Below are 17741 nucleotides of genomic sequence, written 5' to 3'. Positions count from 1 at the left end.
TATTTCGTAAAAATATCACAACAAACCAATAAATTCTTACAAATCCAATGTAAAGCCAAATGTTGTTTATTTCATTTTTTTCCTCAATATGTTTATCATTACTCAATTAGGTCAAGTAAAGCCTGTATTTTATTATTTTGTAAGGTTGTGAAGGATTTTTTCCATGTTCAATTTTCAGTTTCATATTCATTTAGACAGTTTTGGATTAAAAATGTTAAACTTTAATGCACCTTATGTTCACGTCTGATTTTAACTTTACGCAACATACCAGTTAATCATAAAAATAAAACAAATGTTCGGTTTTTCACCAACATGGCAACATGAATGAATCCAGATTTTAGGCTCCGCCTCTCTGAAAACAACATCCGGGACACTTGGCAGAGGACAGCAACTTGTAGAATGTAAATAAACAAGTGAAATATTAAGATATTTTTATCCATAAAAAAGTATCCAAATAATGGCAATTTAATTGAAATTTAAAGTTATTATGATTTTTTTCCTTCTTCATTTAAATTCAGTTTAAAACAGTAACATTTACCAATTACTTCTTCTCTTCTGACATCTTGTGGTTAAAACTGGAATCGCTGAACAAAAGCTCTGACATATAAAAACGTATATCTTCTATAATACAGTATTTAAATAATGTTTAAATAATCCATTGTTCAGTTGTAATAAAAATCTTATTAGTGAAACTTACATTTTTAGTGGACAGTATTCCGCTTTATTTATTAGCAAATATTGCTTACTTTATGAATATTTCAATATGTGTGGGTAGTGGAAATGCAATATTAGGCATATATTAATAAGTGTAGAGCCCCCTGGCCGGAGTGCAATGATCAGACGTAGGTGGGGGTTGGGGGGTTGTGTGGGGGAGGGGGGTGTTCAGGCTTCCATTGTTTTGTGACAATACATCCCATAATATATGGGACAAAAGAAGCTGTGGACTCTGGTCTCAGCATTTTGCTGTGCAACACATACCAGGACAAAAGGACACAAATGGGGGAGCATCTTTTGTTTGCTTTTTCTGGAACTTGTTTGACATTATTTTTAAAATTTAAGCAACAAATGTGCAACTATAATGATAACCTAAGATATTTCACTTGGCATTTTATTCATTCCATTAAAAGCATCAGCATGCTTCGAAATCCACATATCAGTACCACCTGATATTACAATTATCTATGTCTTACATTTATTTTTATTTCCTCCACAATAATTTGTGGTTATTTAATAAATAATTTAATTCACCTTTAAAATCCTCTGTTCCAACTGGGGGCCACATGCAGCTCTTTACCTAATTCTGTGCAGTTCTGAACAATAATGTATACATTGACAAACATGCACACAATATCAGCAAAAACACACAAAATGACACACAAAACATTTTTCTCAAAATACAAGATACAACCATTAAAAAAAGGACAATACATAAAATTATTACCGAAATTCACAAAAAATTACAAAATCATACTAAAATACACTAAATCACTCCAAAAAAAAAAACATACAAATTACAGAAAAATTCACAAAATTACCACCAAAATAACAATAAAAACAACAATAATAATAATAATAATAATAATAATAATAATAATAATAATAATAATAATAATAATAATAAAAACCAACCATGCAAATCGACTCCAAAACCACATAAAATCAGAGAAAAATATCGAAAATGTCTCAGATGTCATTATGATATTGTCGGACCACTTTTAAATTGTATTTCCATTTATTTATCTACAGTTTTTATTTGAAAACGATGTGATATAAGGTTTAAAATAATGTAAGCGAGTTAGTGATTGTTTCAGTAAACCCTATAAACTCAAATTGGATTGAACTCGGATTAAGGTCGATTTGAGCTCTGAACCGTATCAACAAACCACAGAAGATAAAAGACCTAATTCGCATTACCTTTGAGCTAATAAATGTAAAATTTAAATCTAAGGATCAATTAAATCTTCAAAAGCAAAAAATTAACGAACGACATGAGCACTTGTTGCATTTCGTTAGTTTGACCTGTAGAGGGCGGTAACACATCTACAACATGCAAGAGCAGCAGTTTTCCCATTCAACGCAATGTATTATTTTTTGTCAATAATAATAATAATAATAATAATAATAATAATAATAATAATAATAATAATACATTTATTTGAAACAGCGCCTTTCAGGTCCTAGAGGTAATAGTCTAAAAACTACAATAAAAGTGATGCTAAAACACAGAGATGGTCAGGTGCTATGTAAATAGGTGAAAATATAGTATTGGCAAAGTTCATGCAATTTATTAGGAATTAATGTAATATTTTTTGCAAAAATGTTATAGTTTTTTTTTAACCCAAATAAATGGAATAAATGAAATAAATGAAATAAATGAAATAAATGAAATAAATGAAATAAATGAATAAAACATGATTATATATATCCTCCCAAGAACAAATGGAAAACATAATCTTCCCATTTATCTTTTGGGCTTTTCTGAATTGCTTCCACCTGCTGCAGTGGTGGATTAATTAAGACAATGTGTTTTATTTGACAAAATGCTTTATACATAACACTTTTTTATGCATAAAAAATTACACTTTTTTAAAAAAAAAAAAAAAAAAAAAGAAATACAAATACGTATACCCTTTTTAAATACACCTCTTTTTAACCCTAAAAAATCGTTTTGGGGACAGAAAAACAAGGTATAAATAGCCAGAAATGTTTCTGTTTGGATAAAAAAAAAAAAAAAAAACCTATATTAAAACAATATTTTACCTTATTTTTCGACTTTCTTGGCATCAGCATTTTGTTTGTACAACATAAAAAAACTTCCCATTATGACATCCTAACTGATGGTTTTTCATAAAGCACAGGAGTTAGTAGAGTTGTTAAAAATGTAAAAAGAAAAATAAATAAATAAAAACAGTTCATAAATCGTGTGTGATTGTTTCGTTTCCTCCTCTAAAGACCCAAATAACGATCGACAGTAAAGCCAGCCAATCAACGGGTCACGTTCACCGATTGGGCACGCCCAGATTAGTCAGCGACCAATGAACGAGCGGAAGATCCGTGCGTGCGTCTTGCAGAGAGTTTAGCAGGCAGAGTGGCGCGTTCAGAGGAGGAAGCTTTCTGTGCGGAACCGGAGAGATCATTTACAAGTGTCGTTGGATTAAAAAGAGAACAGTGAATGTCTCAACGAGGAACTTCAGTTGTTTATAAAGGGAAGTGCTGGAGTAGCAGCTCAGTGAGCAGCCTTTAACTGCGATGTCCCACGCAAAGTGAGTACTAACATTACGTTATCTAGTCAACCTGCCCTCCCATTAGGGTTATTAGGCATTACTGTGCAAACAAATGGTAAATTCCCCCTGTAAACTAGACATGATTTGTCTGTTTGATAAATGGATGAAAGAAGAAGAAAAAAAAAAAGAATCAGCAGGTGAGACGACTAAACTGTGTGGTACAACAAACTTCTGTTAGCTACGTACATGGAACAAACATATTAAAGAACATTGTTCATTGACTGCATAAGAAAACTGGTTTCATTTATTAGTTACTAGCGCTTTTAAGACATGCATTTTGCATTTAAAAGTGAAACTCTGTTAACTCCGCTGTATCGCGTTGCTTTCAAAGACATTTTACCTGACGTCTTTCACTTTGGAATGTTTCCGAGGGTACGTGAACGCATCTCAAGGGCAGAGCCAACGTGTAGTGTTGTGATTTAACACACACACACACACACACACACACACACACACACACACACACACACACACACACACACACACACACACTACTTCCACAGAACACAGTCTACGGGGTTAATTTTCAATAAAACTAAACAATACAGAAAACAGAGCATTGCATATCAAAAGTAACAGGTTCAGAATGCAAGATATTTGGAATATTTCACATTATAAATTATTCATTATCGTTATTACCTCCGTCATGCGTGAAGCGCAGAGCGGTAAGGTTATGTTTTACCCTCCGTTTATCTCTCAATCTGTTAGAAAGATAACTTGAAAAGTTATGAACGGATTTAAATGAAATTTGATTAATGAGACAAGGAACAGGTGATTTAATTTTGGTGACTTTCTGGTTACCAAAATAAAATATTAGGGATGTAATGATTAATCGTAAGGTAGTTAAAAATCGATTAATAGGTATCACGATTGACATCGATACTTTGAAAATGGAATCACAGTACTTTTTTTTAAACAGCAGAGGGTGCTATATATTTATCCCTTCTCTTGTCCAGCAATGTATGCAGCGGGCGGAATCTGCTACTACTTTCTTTCTGGCCGCCTTCTACTTTTAAACATATTCATAAATGATTCCTTACCCCTTATAGCATCGAAAGAACATCTGTAATATTACGTGATTATCTGTAAAAGTCACGTTTTTCTATTAGCTCTACCTGCTAGTGCATAGCAGCTCTTCTTCACTGCGAGAATTTCTGCATGGCAACCGACCATTGGGTTACCAGCGCCCTCTGCTGGTCCAAACAAATATCTGACGTAAATCAGTGAAATTACTGTTTTTTTTTTTTTTTTTAAGTTTGCCATGTTACCGTGACCGGAGCGTGTTAGCTACACTTGAGCTGCTTGGCGGGGGTCTGCACTGTCCGAGTGCTTTTCAAGTTATTCGGTGGCCAAGCCTGCGTACCTGGGAGTAATACGCATACACGGTTCCAGTGCAACGTGCAGGGGGGGCTATACCTAAGGTCAACGCATTTAGCTGAGAGTGTATTGGTTCTTATGACATCATCATTGTATGGATTTTCTGTTGATTCTACCATTGTTTCCATGGAGACAAGTTCAGGTTCACATTCATAGAGGATCACGTTAATAGGGGGTCTATGGGCCCTGCAAAACCTCGGGTCTGAGCCGTGCGGGAATGCTTGTCCCCCCTTTCATAACTGCGCAGTTCTAGTTATTGTTGTAATTATTTGTTTATTTTACAAAACAATGAATAAAAGCAGAGGTTAGATGTGGGACCTCTCAGGTAGATGGTTTGAGTTCGAATCCATACTCTATTTTTCCCCCCAGGTGTTTTTACTAGGGCTGGGAAGATATAGATTCATATTGCATTTCAATAGTAACAATTATTGTAATTTTGATTTCCTTTTTTTCCTTATCCAAAAACATCCAGAAATATCTAGTTTTTAATTTTGGGGTATCTCTGATTTAGCTTTGAGACCCACCATCACCCCTAAAACAAGCTGTGAGCAATGGTGCAGTTAGATATGAATCATGCATCATTAACTATGCATTACTGGAGTTTATGTGAAAATAAATATGTTTTAAATTTTTGCTAAGAAGATTCTTTAAAAACTCTGTAGAAAACCTAATTTTTTTCATAATCATTTTTTGTTCTTGCACAGGCAAAGGACTCACTGAAAACAGGTCTGCAAACCACTACTCACTGGTTGAGAACCTCTATATTCCCATTGATATAGCCCCAATAACAATCAGGAACCAAACTATTTAAAATGATTTCATAAAGGCCCCACCTTACAGCTTGCAGGCATCTGTTGCTAAGGTATGAATGTCAGATATTACAGCCTACCTACAGAGGTGTAGTCCAGTCTTTGCTCTAAGTTAAGGTTCCTTTTGGTAGCAAAACAATGGCTTGCATATGATTAGACACTAACTGTAAATGGCAGTCACAGTACCGGTAGTTGGCTCGTTCTACAGAAACCTCATTAGGTTTTCTTTAGTTTCTAATCCTGGTCCTGCTCTCACTGGGAGTTATGCTCTTTATTTCCAAATTTGCTCAGACTAATGTGGGAGGTGATCACTCTGCATTCCAAATAGGCTTGAGACGTTTCTGTGGGAACTTTGATGAAATGTATTTTAGTCCCCCTCATTACCCTGGCTTGTTTGTGAGGTCGGCGTCTTGGCTCCTTGACAGGTTGTGATGGTTTTATTATGTTCTTGACATTGCTGGCTTCAGGGACCTCAGGGATGATTGAAGCTGTGGAGCTGCAAAGATTTGTCACTTTGTGTTGTTGACAGTGTGAGTGCCTGTAACACTTGATGTTGAAGCTCACATTTGGTGCATTTGGATGAGGTAAGGGTCAAGGTGGGGTCAGATCCCAAGATTCGGCTCAATCCTTGTGTTGGAGAGTTTGCCTGAGCAGGTGTATCAGAGTGCACAGCTGCATTGCCCACATTCCCGGGGTACTTGTTTTTTTTGTCAGCGGGTGGCTCATAGTAGAAGTTGATAGTCATCACTAGGCACTCAACTTATACAATTGCAATGTTTTAATTTTAATGAGGTTAGTACACATTCAAAGCCATAAATGCAATGGGCCTTATAATTTGTATAATAATTTCTTTTGGTGTTTTGGTTAACTTTTCGGTCTTGGTTTTCTTATTTTCAGTTTTCGGTTTTGGCCAAAAATGTTGATTTTGTTGCATCCCTCACTCTGAGAAATGATATAAACTATAGAAATAATACTATTCATGAAATAAGATTTTTTGTTGTGTTATTACTCATTCATTCATTCCATCATTATGATATTTTTTCACAGAATTCTGAGTAAAATATGGTAGTCGGACAAAGTGGGGTATGTGGATTCATCCGTAGACGGATGCATAGAAGTGTTTTTACTTAATTCTTACAGTGATTTCTTTTGTTTCTTTGGTGGACAAGGAGGACGGCGATAGCGTCACTCCATTTTTGTTTTAGTTTGTTCTCTATATTTTCTGATATCACTTCACTCTGCGAGACACTTCATTTCGGCCAGATTCAGGTCTTTTAGTGAAGGCCCAAAATAAACATCCGCCATTGTTTTGCCAAAACTTTCAATGAAAACATCAGAATTGTGTTGGGAAGTAACTTTGGCAGAGTTTTTTTAAGACAAACACAAGAAACCACAATAAGAATGAAGTAAAAATACTTCTATACATCCCTCTATGGAACTTCACATCCCACAATGCAGTGCGTGAAACTTTTCCGACAATGTCAATAAAAGTGTTTGAAGTGGAGATCAAGTTTATGTATAATCTTAAAATGAGTGCAAGGCCCAGCCACAAGGTCAGTGTCAGTATCCAGCTCTGATGAGGAAACCATGAGCAGGTTATTTTGCTCTCATGTCCATGGACAAAGCAGGGAAGTGGCTTTAATGAACCCTTGTCAGCACTAATGCTATTTTCTTCTGGCTTAAGGATGATTGGGATTCAGCTTTCTAATCCTAGCATTAGTCTGGATCTCTGTCAGAAGACTCTGAAGTTGCCTCTTACTCAAATGAGGTGAAGTCATTTTACCTTTTATTGAAAACACATTCACACAGGATTTCTTGAAAAGCATCGCAAAGTTTGTGTTGAAAATATTGAAACAACACTGAAAGGAACTAATTCAATGAAATAGAATTAGGTGTAACTTGTTGATCAAATGATATGTCTTTTTTAGGGATGTAACGATTCACTCAACTCCCGATACGATTCGATTCTCTCACGATTTTTTCATTTACAAAATGGGACTGTAGACAAATTTTTTTTTTTGGGAAAAAAACTAGAAAATACTGTATTATTTTACTTTTATTTTTCATTGTCAAAAGAATTCCTTGATAAACTATTCAAAACAATGCAATTTAATTAAAAATAAATCTTGAATTAAATAAATAAAGGAATAATACAAATTAAAATGAAGCCTATTAATTTAAATTCTGGTTCTATAATAAACAATGCAAAACTGCATAACAGTTCTTTTTCTTGTAAAAGTGCAACTGAAAATATATTTTGTGCTTTAACAATTGGACTTTAAAAAAAAAAAAAAGAACCGTCATTGCACTGATTTACGTCATATTTGTTTGAACCAGCAGAGGGCGCTGGTAACCCAGTGGTCGGTTGGCATGCAGATATCTTGCAGTGAAGAAGAGAAGCTATGCTAGCAGACAGAGCTAATAGAAAAACGTGACTTTTACAGATATTCAAGTAATATTACAGATATTCTTTCGGTGCTAAAGGGGTAATAAATCATTTATTAACATATTTAAGAGTAGAAGGCAGCCAGAAAGAAAGTATTAGCAGACTCCGCCCGCCGCCAACACTTCCGGATAGCGTCCTCTGCTGGTTCAAAAAGTACTGCGATTCAATTGTCAGAAAATTGATATCAACCGTGATACCTATGAATCGATTTTTAACTGCCTTACGATTAATCGTTACATCCCTAGTCTTTCTGTGATATTGCCCCAAGTGTGAACCTAACAAAACATATGAATACGTTGGGAATTTACTAACTTTGCTAGATTACTTTTGCCTGTTATCACCGATGTTGTTGGAACAGCTTACTTTTTGTGAATTCTTTGTTTCTTCATCAAGCTTTGAGCAATGGAACCAAAGCTTGGTGTGCATGTGGTCATCAGGTAAACCTTTTTACTTTCTACTAGGGCTTCCAACTTTGGTCGTTTAGTCTACTAATTGGTCGATGGTGTCGTGGTTGACCAAGATTTTCATTGGTCGACGAGACTTATTAAATATGCAGGGACTTTGACTTTCAATTTCAGCATTAAAAAATATTCATTATTTGCAAAATAATAAAATAACAATGTGACATTTGTGCGATTTTAATAATGTAGTCTACTGATATGTATTTTGTAAGTAGACGGGCTTTTTTTCGTGTTAACTCTCACCGCTGTCAATTAAGTATATGACGCAACGCCGCATGTACTCAGTCCACATGCATAGCAGACGGCAGCATCAACCTGACTTTCATCCGCACACTCATCCTGCTGTGCAAAGAGGATCCAGTTTCGATGAAATATAGGATTACATTCAAGACCAAAGCAACTGTGACTACACCGGGCCAAGGATTGATTCAACAGTGGATGCTTCAAGCGTGTCTTAATTCTGTCCCTCTTCTCCGATCAGAGGACAGTGCACTGGCAGCTGCAGCACAGCACCTTTTTTTTTTTTTTTTGGTCGATATATCACTACCTGTGCCATAGTCTTGTTCGACCAACCATTTCCTTGGTTGACTACAGCCCTACTTTCTACCAGGTCACTGCTAAACTGCATGTTGGTGCACTAGCCTTGCCCATTTGTTGAGTTCAAACAGTTTTTTCTCTTGCACTTCTGGTGTAGTGGAATTACTCTGCTAGTTGTTCCAACCTGAGATTAACCAGAGTGACGAAGTCAGAGGAAATGTTTCTTTTAAGTTTATCAGTCATTCAAAAACATAATTAGCAAACACAAATAAATCAGTAGGTATAACAATAACACCCAGTGATCTATAAACACAAAGTCCAATGTCCAGCCGCTTAGTGCAAGTAGCCAGCCGCTTCAAGCCTGGATATTAATTAATTAATTTTATCCAGTATCTAAATTTACTTGACCCGCCACAATTTTCTAATAAGAAATCATATATAACATTATAAAATGTACTTTATCAACTTATTAATAGAAATAATTCACTAAAACTTGCATCTTGCACTGACAACCTTGAAGCTGTGCCTGGGACATTGAGATATACGGTAGACAAAACACCCCACTGTCCTAACTTAAGCTTTCAATGATACAGTTTCACAATGTCTACATTTTTAATGATTCATAGTGTTGATGTAGGATCATTGATTAATCAATGGTTTTAAATGATTATGCTATACGAATGTTTTGGACATTTAGACATTACAGTAGATTGGTTTATTAAAGGTGTGTTTTGTAACAAGTAGTATTCTATTGGTAGAGAGGGCTAAGACATGTTTTTATTTTATAAAAATAATAACTACTGTATGTCTCTTGTCTAGGGTTGCAAAGGGGTGGGACATTTCTACGGGTACTTAAGCTCTTGAATTTTGTAAATATTAAAGAAATATATAAACTTCTCATGGGATTCATTGGAACTAACTGGAAATTGGGAGTAATTTTAAATAACTGTATCATATCCAGACATACATATTATGACCCATTATTGCAAATGATACAATTAACAAAACATAACATTTCAAATAGTGTTAAGGTTAGCCCTTAAATGTAATATGAATTATAGTTGCAAAAGTGTATGTGAGCATTATCTAATACAATAGCCTCAGCTATTTAAAATGATTTCCAATTTCTGATGAATTCCAAAAGCTGGTCTAAAGCTGAATAATATAAAAGTTTGTCGCTAATGTTGGACTCTGCCAGGTTCTTTGTCACCAATTCTGTTCATAACTTTTATGGACAGAATTTCTAAGCGAAGTTACAGCGTTGAGGGGGTCGGGTTTGGTGGCCTCAAGATTGGGTCACTGCTTTTTGTGGATGATGTGGTCCTGTTGTCTCCATCAGCTCTCACTGGTTCGATTCTCAGCCGAATGTGAACTAAAGCAGCTGGGATGCGAATCAGAACTTCAAAATCTGAGTCCATGGTTCTCAACCGGAAAAAGGTGGGGTGCCTTCTCTGGGTTGGGGATGAAATCCTGCCCCAATTGGAGGAGTTCAAGTACCTTGGGGTCTTGTTCACGAATGAGAGAAAGATGCAGCGAGAGATTGTCAGGCCGATTAGTGTGGCCTCTGCATTAATCTGTTGTGGTGAAGAGGGAGCTGAGCTGAAATGTGAATCTTTGTTCCTACCCTCACCTATGGTCATGTGCTTCGGGTCACGACCTAAAGAAGAAGATATTTGGTACATGTGGCTGAAATGAGCTTCCCTCTATAGGGTGGCTGGGCTCTCCCTTAGAGATAGGGCAAGAAGCTCAGTCAACCTGGAGGGGCTCGGAAGAGAGCCACTGCTCCTCTGCATTAAGAAGAACCAGATGAGGTGGCTCAGGCACCTAATTAGGATGCCCCCTGGACACCTCTTTCTGAAAGGAGACCCAGAGGAAGACAAAGGACACGCTGGAGTGACTATTTCTCTCAGCTGGCCTGGGAACGCCTCGGGATCCCCCAGGAAGAGCTGGAAGAGCTGGAAGGTGTGATTGGGGAGAGGGAAGTCTGGGCTTCCTTAGTAAAGATGCTGCTCCTGCGACCTACTACGGAGAAGATGGATAGATGGATGGATATTACTAATGTCTTTGGAGTCATTTATATCAACTTATAGCATCAGCCAATCAGCGTTTACATATGTTCTCATCACATGACTGCTGTCCCAATGTTACTCTATGGAGAGATAGCATTTCAATCTGATGTTTTAGCACTTTCTTTCTTCATGTCATCCAGTTCGTGGACATTATTTCTAAGAAGACAATAAACATAACAGAAGACAGATTTCTGTTTCACTCAACAGGAAATGAGAAATGTGACTGACTTGATGGATTAGTACCCTTATCAAATGGGCACCAGCAAGCAGGTCAGAAAATTGATAGATGGATTCATCAACATGCATTTCTTCAGACTTTCCATCCTGTTTCACATCAAATCATACTGTCATAACATGATGTCCTCAGCATGTTCTCCGCAACAGAGACGAAGGCTTTAGATTCCTAGCAATGAATGGTACAACCCCTCAGCTAAGTCCAAATTAGTTGGCTTTTACATTTTTTTTTCTCTTGAATTCATTAAAGTATTCATCATTTAGTCCATACACTGGGAACCTGCATGGACACTAAGCAAGAACACACCAAGGGAAAGGCCGAAGACTAAACCTGATATTCTAACTGTGAGGCACTGCTGTACACCCTCATGCCACGGAGTAGGTATTGAATTACTTCTGCAGTTACAGTATCGTCTATTTATTCAGGCACACTTGGATGAAACACAGGGTGCTTCTTTGATTGCACAGTCATCTTTTTGATGATGTTTAAACAGGACCCTCTGCTACAAGTATCTACTGTGACTTGTGAAATGTTGTTAAAAAGCAGTAGTTTGCAAGGGACTTGGACTTGCATACTGACATTATGTATGCCTCGAGGGGCTTGTAAGTTGTAACCAATTTGTTAAACGTGGGTTCGGGGCTATAGTCTTACACAGTAAAACACAGGACTGAGTTGATTGATGTCAAGATTATTTGTCAAAGCTGATTTATTTATTAGAGCCTTTCATGTGTGACCCATGTTAGGTTTTATTACACCCATGTACTTTGAGGTAGCCTGATCAATGATTCAACACAATGAGCACACTGGATTAGAATAGCCTTGCCCTCACTTGTTAATAGCTTTGTTGGTTTTGAGGTGAAGAAATAAAGGAAATTCTCTATCTCTTCAAGTTCCCACTTTCTCAGCCTGAGTTGAACTATGTGGCCTGTAAGTGTTAGGTCTCAGGTTCTTTATCAGTGCTTCGTGATCTGTCATTACTTTAATGACTAATTCAGTTTGTATGTTGGGTCTCTGTGATCATGGGTGAGTTTCCATCTAGTATTAACCTCCAAAAAAAGTGCTGATCTGTTGAACTTGGGTGTTTTGGTAGCAGCCTGTTTTTCCTCCGTTGCCAGGGACTCTTTCCAGACAGCAGGGCTGTTTGTTGTCCTGCCTAAATCCAGCCATTGTGTTTGTACGCTGTCTTGAGGAGTGTCAGCTGCAGCTCGACACACTCTGGTTTCTGTGTCTCGTGCCACTGCTTATTGCTGTAAGGACCTCTGAGGCAGGATATGAAGCTGTCTGTTAACTCCTCCTTTTATCTGTTTCACCCTGACAGAGCCTTTTACTGATGGGTCCATTCATGCATGAATGCATGCATTATTATATCTTATTGAAAGCATGTACTCAAGCTTCTGTATAGCAAGTATGGGAAAGGCATTCATTTAACTATAAAGAACTAATGCCGCTCTGTGTTACAGTGTTGCTCATTGAGGGCAATTAGATGGACTTGATTGTGAATCCTTCATCATTGCAGCCCATTAAGACCATTAACTAAACAAGCTACACTTTTTAATGACCTGTGCATGTGATGACAACTACTGTGTATTACTGCAAACAAAGGGGAAAGGCCTGTAAACTGCTCCAACCAATGGAACAACAGGTTGCATGTGCTCAGTGTCTTGGTAAACTTGGCAAATTCTTTACTAATTTGTTGACATAAATGAGTTATCCACTGAGTAATTCATATATTCTTTTGGGCAAATTAGTTTGAATCCTAACAAGAGCTTGAATTTGAAAAACTCATAAAAAAATAACTCATTAAACATATTTCTCTGACTACGTCACATGATTTTTAAATGCACCACATATTGTATAACTGAATACCAAAAGGCTTTGGTTTACTGTCCATTTATAGCATCTTTGTTTGATATAGCTGATGCTCCATTCAGGTTCATCACTTCTTTTTTTTCTTTTGTTGTAGTTTAATAGAAGGTAGGACCACATAGGTATTAGTTACCAACTCTTTTAGAAATGCAGCAGTCATTATCCCTGGTAATAGTGAAATTACATGAAGTGTACTGCCACGAAACTCTAGTTTATATTGTTGTTTAATTTCTTTTATTTTTATCACTGCCTTTCCATTGAAGTTTTAACATGTATTGTTGTAACTGCCCTGAATGACAATAATGGAAGGAGAGAGTTTGTCCCGCGAGGCATATAGTCAGATATGTGCTCAATATATATATATATATTTTTTTCTTCTTTTTTTTGCCTTGCCTGCACATGCTGTCGTAGGTCAACGCTATACATGTAGTACAATCTTTTTGGGACAGCAATGCATGTTTTGTTATTGCAATTAAATAAATGAATGTATTTTATTGCATAATTGTGACCATCAGCAGCCCTCCATAAGGAAGGGTATGAAATACTTTATTATAGAGAGGATATGAAAAAAGAGGGCAGTGTTACACCTAGGTAAGGGGGGAGGGAACAGGGAAGAGGGAGTCGGGGTGGGCCGATGGATGGGTTGGGAAGAGTGGACTATTTTAAGGTGGGAGTACAATGTGATGTTATAGTTGTGCATGTTGTGTTGTGTTATCATTTGTTCCAGTCTGTTGACAAGTATGGCGAAATTTGAAACGTGTGATGCAGCACCCAGCTTCAGTATAATGGTGGTGGCTGTAAACAGGGAAGGAGTGAGTGGTTTTATCTAAAACTGATATTTGTGATCAACATATCTAAGGTTAGGCCCAATATGAGCTTATCACCCAGCCCATGCCAGAGTATCCATGACCAATGTTTGTGCAATGTTGTATTCACATCTGTGAACCCAGGCACCGCCCCTGGCCCTGGCCTGTAAGTGCAGCCAGGCCGGCAGCAACAACTGGAGCCAAGGAGCCCCAGACCACCCCCCATGACCGAGTGCCGGCTGAGCCCCCCCCAGAGTTCCCCAGATCAATCTCCACCTGAGGACACCCCACCGGGACCGGGAACCCCAAAAGCAGCGATTCCTAAAATGAGTTTTTGAATACAAAATAAGCTGTAAAATAAAACTATATCTAGGCAATATGGTAATTTTCTATATCGCCATAACAGGAAGAGAGGTTTTTTGTTTTTTAAGAGTTTTGATTTTTATTGTCAGTTTGTCTTTAATTACTGTTCTTGTCACGCAATAAAGTGTTGTTGACAAACTGTTTTTATTGACAAAACTAACAGCGATTTGACTGTATAATGAAGTTTACTGAGTTTTGCTAGACTACAACCAAACTGCCTCCACATGTTATGGCTGTTATCGGTTGGAACAGATCAGTGGTGACGTCTCTAACTTTAGCTTTGCATTTCCAAAGATAGAATTTGGTGGCAGCCCTTTATGTCCATAAGTGTACACAGCTGGTATCCTTTGAACACTGGCTATCATTCACTACCCTCATATTAACGAAGGGGTCCTTAGCTCACCACTAATTGCTGAGTAATCATTTGAAAGTGCAGTGGGTAGGAGGCTTTTTGAGTGTGGAGAAATGAAAGTGTGATTATTTATAGTATACTTTGGCTTAACAGCCCTTTATAACAGTGGTTCCCAATCTTTTTTGTCCTGTGTACCCCCTTTGCAGTTTTGTCAAACCACAAGTACCACATTGTGTATCAGCGGCTTCTCCTAAACTTCCTCCTGTGTCTCAAACATTGTTCTGTAAAGCTGAGTCTACAAATCCAAAATAAGTGCATTTAAAAAAATTAGGAATACCAATTCAACTTTACTGTGATTACGTCATTAGAAAGTAAATACTGTCTTCTATGTAAAATATAGCTAACTAATTATCATCTCCTAATGTCGAAGTGTGATCAAATGATCTGTACAGCATAAATTAATCCTGTTTGAATAAATTACAAGAAAGGACATTATTTTATTGAGCAATAGGGTTAGTTTGTGGCAAATTTGTCCAAAAAACCCCCCAAAACCTAAAAAGGAACTGGAAACATTTTCCAATTGTTGAGTACCCCCTGCCATGTGCTCCTGTACCTTGAGGGGTATGCGTACCTCTGGTTGGAATCCCTGCTTTATAACACCAGGCGTTCTGTATGTATGAATACAACACTGTCTTACAGCTGGGGCTGCCTCAGCACATTTGAATAGAGTTTGAATACATGTGAGGGGTGGAGCTAAGCTGGAGTCTCGTTTGTAGTGCTCAGAATGACAGAATTATCAATCAATGTCTAACAATAAAGGACCAGGGTTAATGACAGAATTATTTAAAACTAAGTTGCCTTCTGTCCGGCCCCCGATTTCATCTTTCATAACGCCCTCTGTTTTACTTCACACAGATTTTTATTTTTTCCCCTGAGTCATTGTGACTACACAAAGACAAAGCAGCTCCTTTTTTGTTTTTTAATATTTATTAAAATTGGCCCTTTCATTGACTGAATGCTAATCTGACTGACCATCAAGGGGCTACTCTAACAGTCAGGGAAAGACAGAAGAAAAGACATGGATGGATGGAAAGGACGTCTGGAGGTGTATATGTGGGTGTCTGGGAGTGGCATGAAACTTAATGACTCAGCTGTTTGGCGTTAGGGGAACAGTGGAGTATTGTGTGTTTGTGTTGATGTCAAGTGGAGTGTTGCTTCTGTTTGTTTTTTTTTTTTAAATGGCTAAATTTGGTGGTAAATATTAGAAGAAAAACAATATATATATATATTTGTTGTGTATGTATATATATTTTTTTTGATAATCATACACATTTTTGGGGGAGAACTGTTACAGTCCCTGCCTTTTAGCTCAGAAATGTTCCCACTGGCCTAGTTTATCGGTGCAGTTTACATGTTCTCCTTATGCACACAGTATGTAATTTTCTTTGGGTAATTTGGTTTTCCTTCTTAGTCCAAAAACCTATATTTGAATTATTTTATGTTTTCTAATTAATCTAAGAATTAAGTAGTTGTGTGATTTCTACATCTATACGTGGTAGAGATGTCCTGATCCGATATTGATATCGGATATCTGTCCAATATCCGCCAGAAAATGAATATCGGATTTTATCGGACTGCATCTAAAGTCACCAATATATATTATATTATATTTATTCAGTTGTAGAATACTGTAGATATTATGTTGAAGGTTAAAATGTATGTAACCAGTTGGTTGATAATAAATGGGTCATCTACTGTTGCTGACTATTAGAGATGTAAAGATTAATTGTGAGGCAGTTAAAAATCGATTCAAAGGTGCCACGATTCACATCAATACTCTGAAATGGAAATCGCAGTACTTTTTTTTTTTTTTTTTTTTTTTTTACTACAGCAAATGGAAGAAGTGAGAAAGAAAGAACGTGTGAAATCCAAGGTCAAAGGGTCACAGAGAGGAAAGGGAGAAACAAGAGAGAGAGAGAATGAAAGCCATAGTTTGTTATTTATATTATTTCTTTAACATGGGATTTGTTTTAAAGTCCAATTGTTAAGGCACAAAATACATTTTCAGTTGCACTTTTAAAAAGAAAAAGAACTATTATGCAGTTTTGCATTGTTTACTATAGAACCAGAATTTAAATGAATAGGCTTCTTTTTCATTTGTACTATTTTTTTATTTATTTCATTCAGGATTTATTTTTAATTAAATTGCATTGTTTTGCATAGTTTATCAAGGGATTCTTTTGACAATGAAAGATAAAAGAAAATGGTACAGTATTTTTATTTTCATTTTCAAAATATCGGGAGTTGAGTGAATTGTTACATCCCTAATAACTATTATTCTCTTGATCAAGCCTTTTCTAACATTCCACACTACAAAACAAGTTTTAAAGTATGTACGATTCGTGCTGATATCGAATCAGATCAAACACACCTGGTTTAAACCAATGTGTTGTCATCAAGCTCTGCAGAAGAATGATAACGAGCCATTCAGTTGATTCAGGTGTGTTGGAGCAAGGACACGTCTAAGGCCCTCGAGGACTGGAGTTGCCCACCAAGATTAAGACTATTGTCACCTGTTGATTTATTTTAGTTTTATTGGTGGTATTCCTCACATTCCTCAGCTAATACACACTATACACACATTGTTAATGTATTTATTCTTAAACAATACCCTTTGATGTTCTTTCACACGACTTAAATCTTCTTGACAGTAATATGTATCATCAAATAAAAGGGTGTTTGGTCATGTTTAAAGTTAAAGCCAAATAGTCAGCAAGCTATCTGAGTCATATTCATTTGTGTTAGTCTTTGTTGGGACCTCACGTTGTGCAGAATTGATTTAAAGCTAATCCTGCCTGTGAGTCTCTTAATGCAGTTTCAGCCCAAGTGGAAACAGGAGTAAAGCATGTGTGTGCTACAATCCAGTCTTAGCTCACACTTTCTCAGCTGAGGTTAGTGCTGTTAATCTGTTCTTTCCAGGGTTCAATGAGCACTGGAGTCTAATACCCGTCCCACACTGATGATTAGAGGTCCGGACAAAACAGGCCCACTGGGATGTGGTTTAAATACTTCTGATTAAATAGCCATCTGCTTACTCTGAAATAAACCCTCCACAACTTTTATGGATTTCCTGAAA

General features: G+C 36.9%; 1 protein-coding gene across 1 annotated transcript in view; it reads left to right on the top strand.

Moving 5' to 3' along the window:
* The first annotated feature begins 3074 nt into the window (after positions 1 to 3074).
* Positions 3075 to 17741, top strand: part of mpp7a (MAGUK p55 scaffold protein 7a) — a 235382-nt gene continuing 220715 nt past the window's right edge. The window contains exon 1 of the mRNA XM_028434276.1: positions 3075 to 3263. The gene's annotated coding sequence lies outside the window, so the exon portion shown is untranslated. The remainder of the gene's footprint in view (positions 3264 to 17741) is intronic.

This window comes from Gouania willdenowi, chromosome 20 (genome assembly GCF_900634775.1).
Source record: "Gouania willdenowi chromosome 20, fGouWil2.1, whole genome shotgun sequence".
NCBI classification, from domain to species: Eukaryota; Metazoa; Chordata; class Actinopteri; order Blenniiformes; family Gobiesocidae; genus Gouania; species Gouania willdenowi.
The sequence above is the reverse complement of the archived record's forward strand: the minus strand, read 5'-3'. Positions and strand labels throughout refer to the sequence as shown.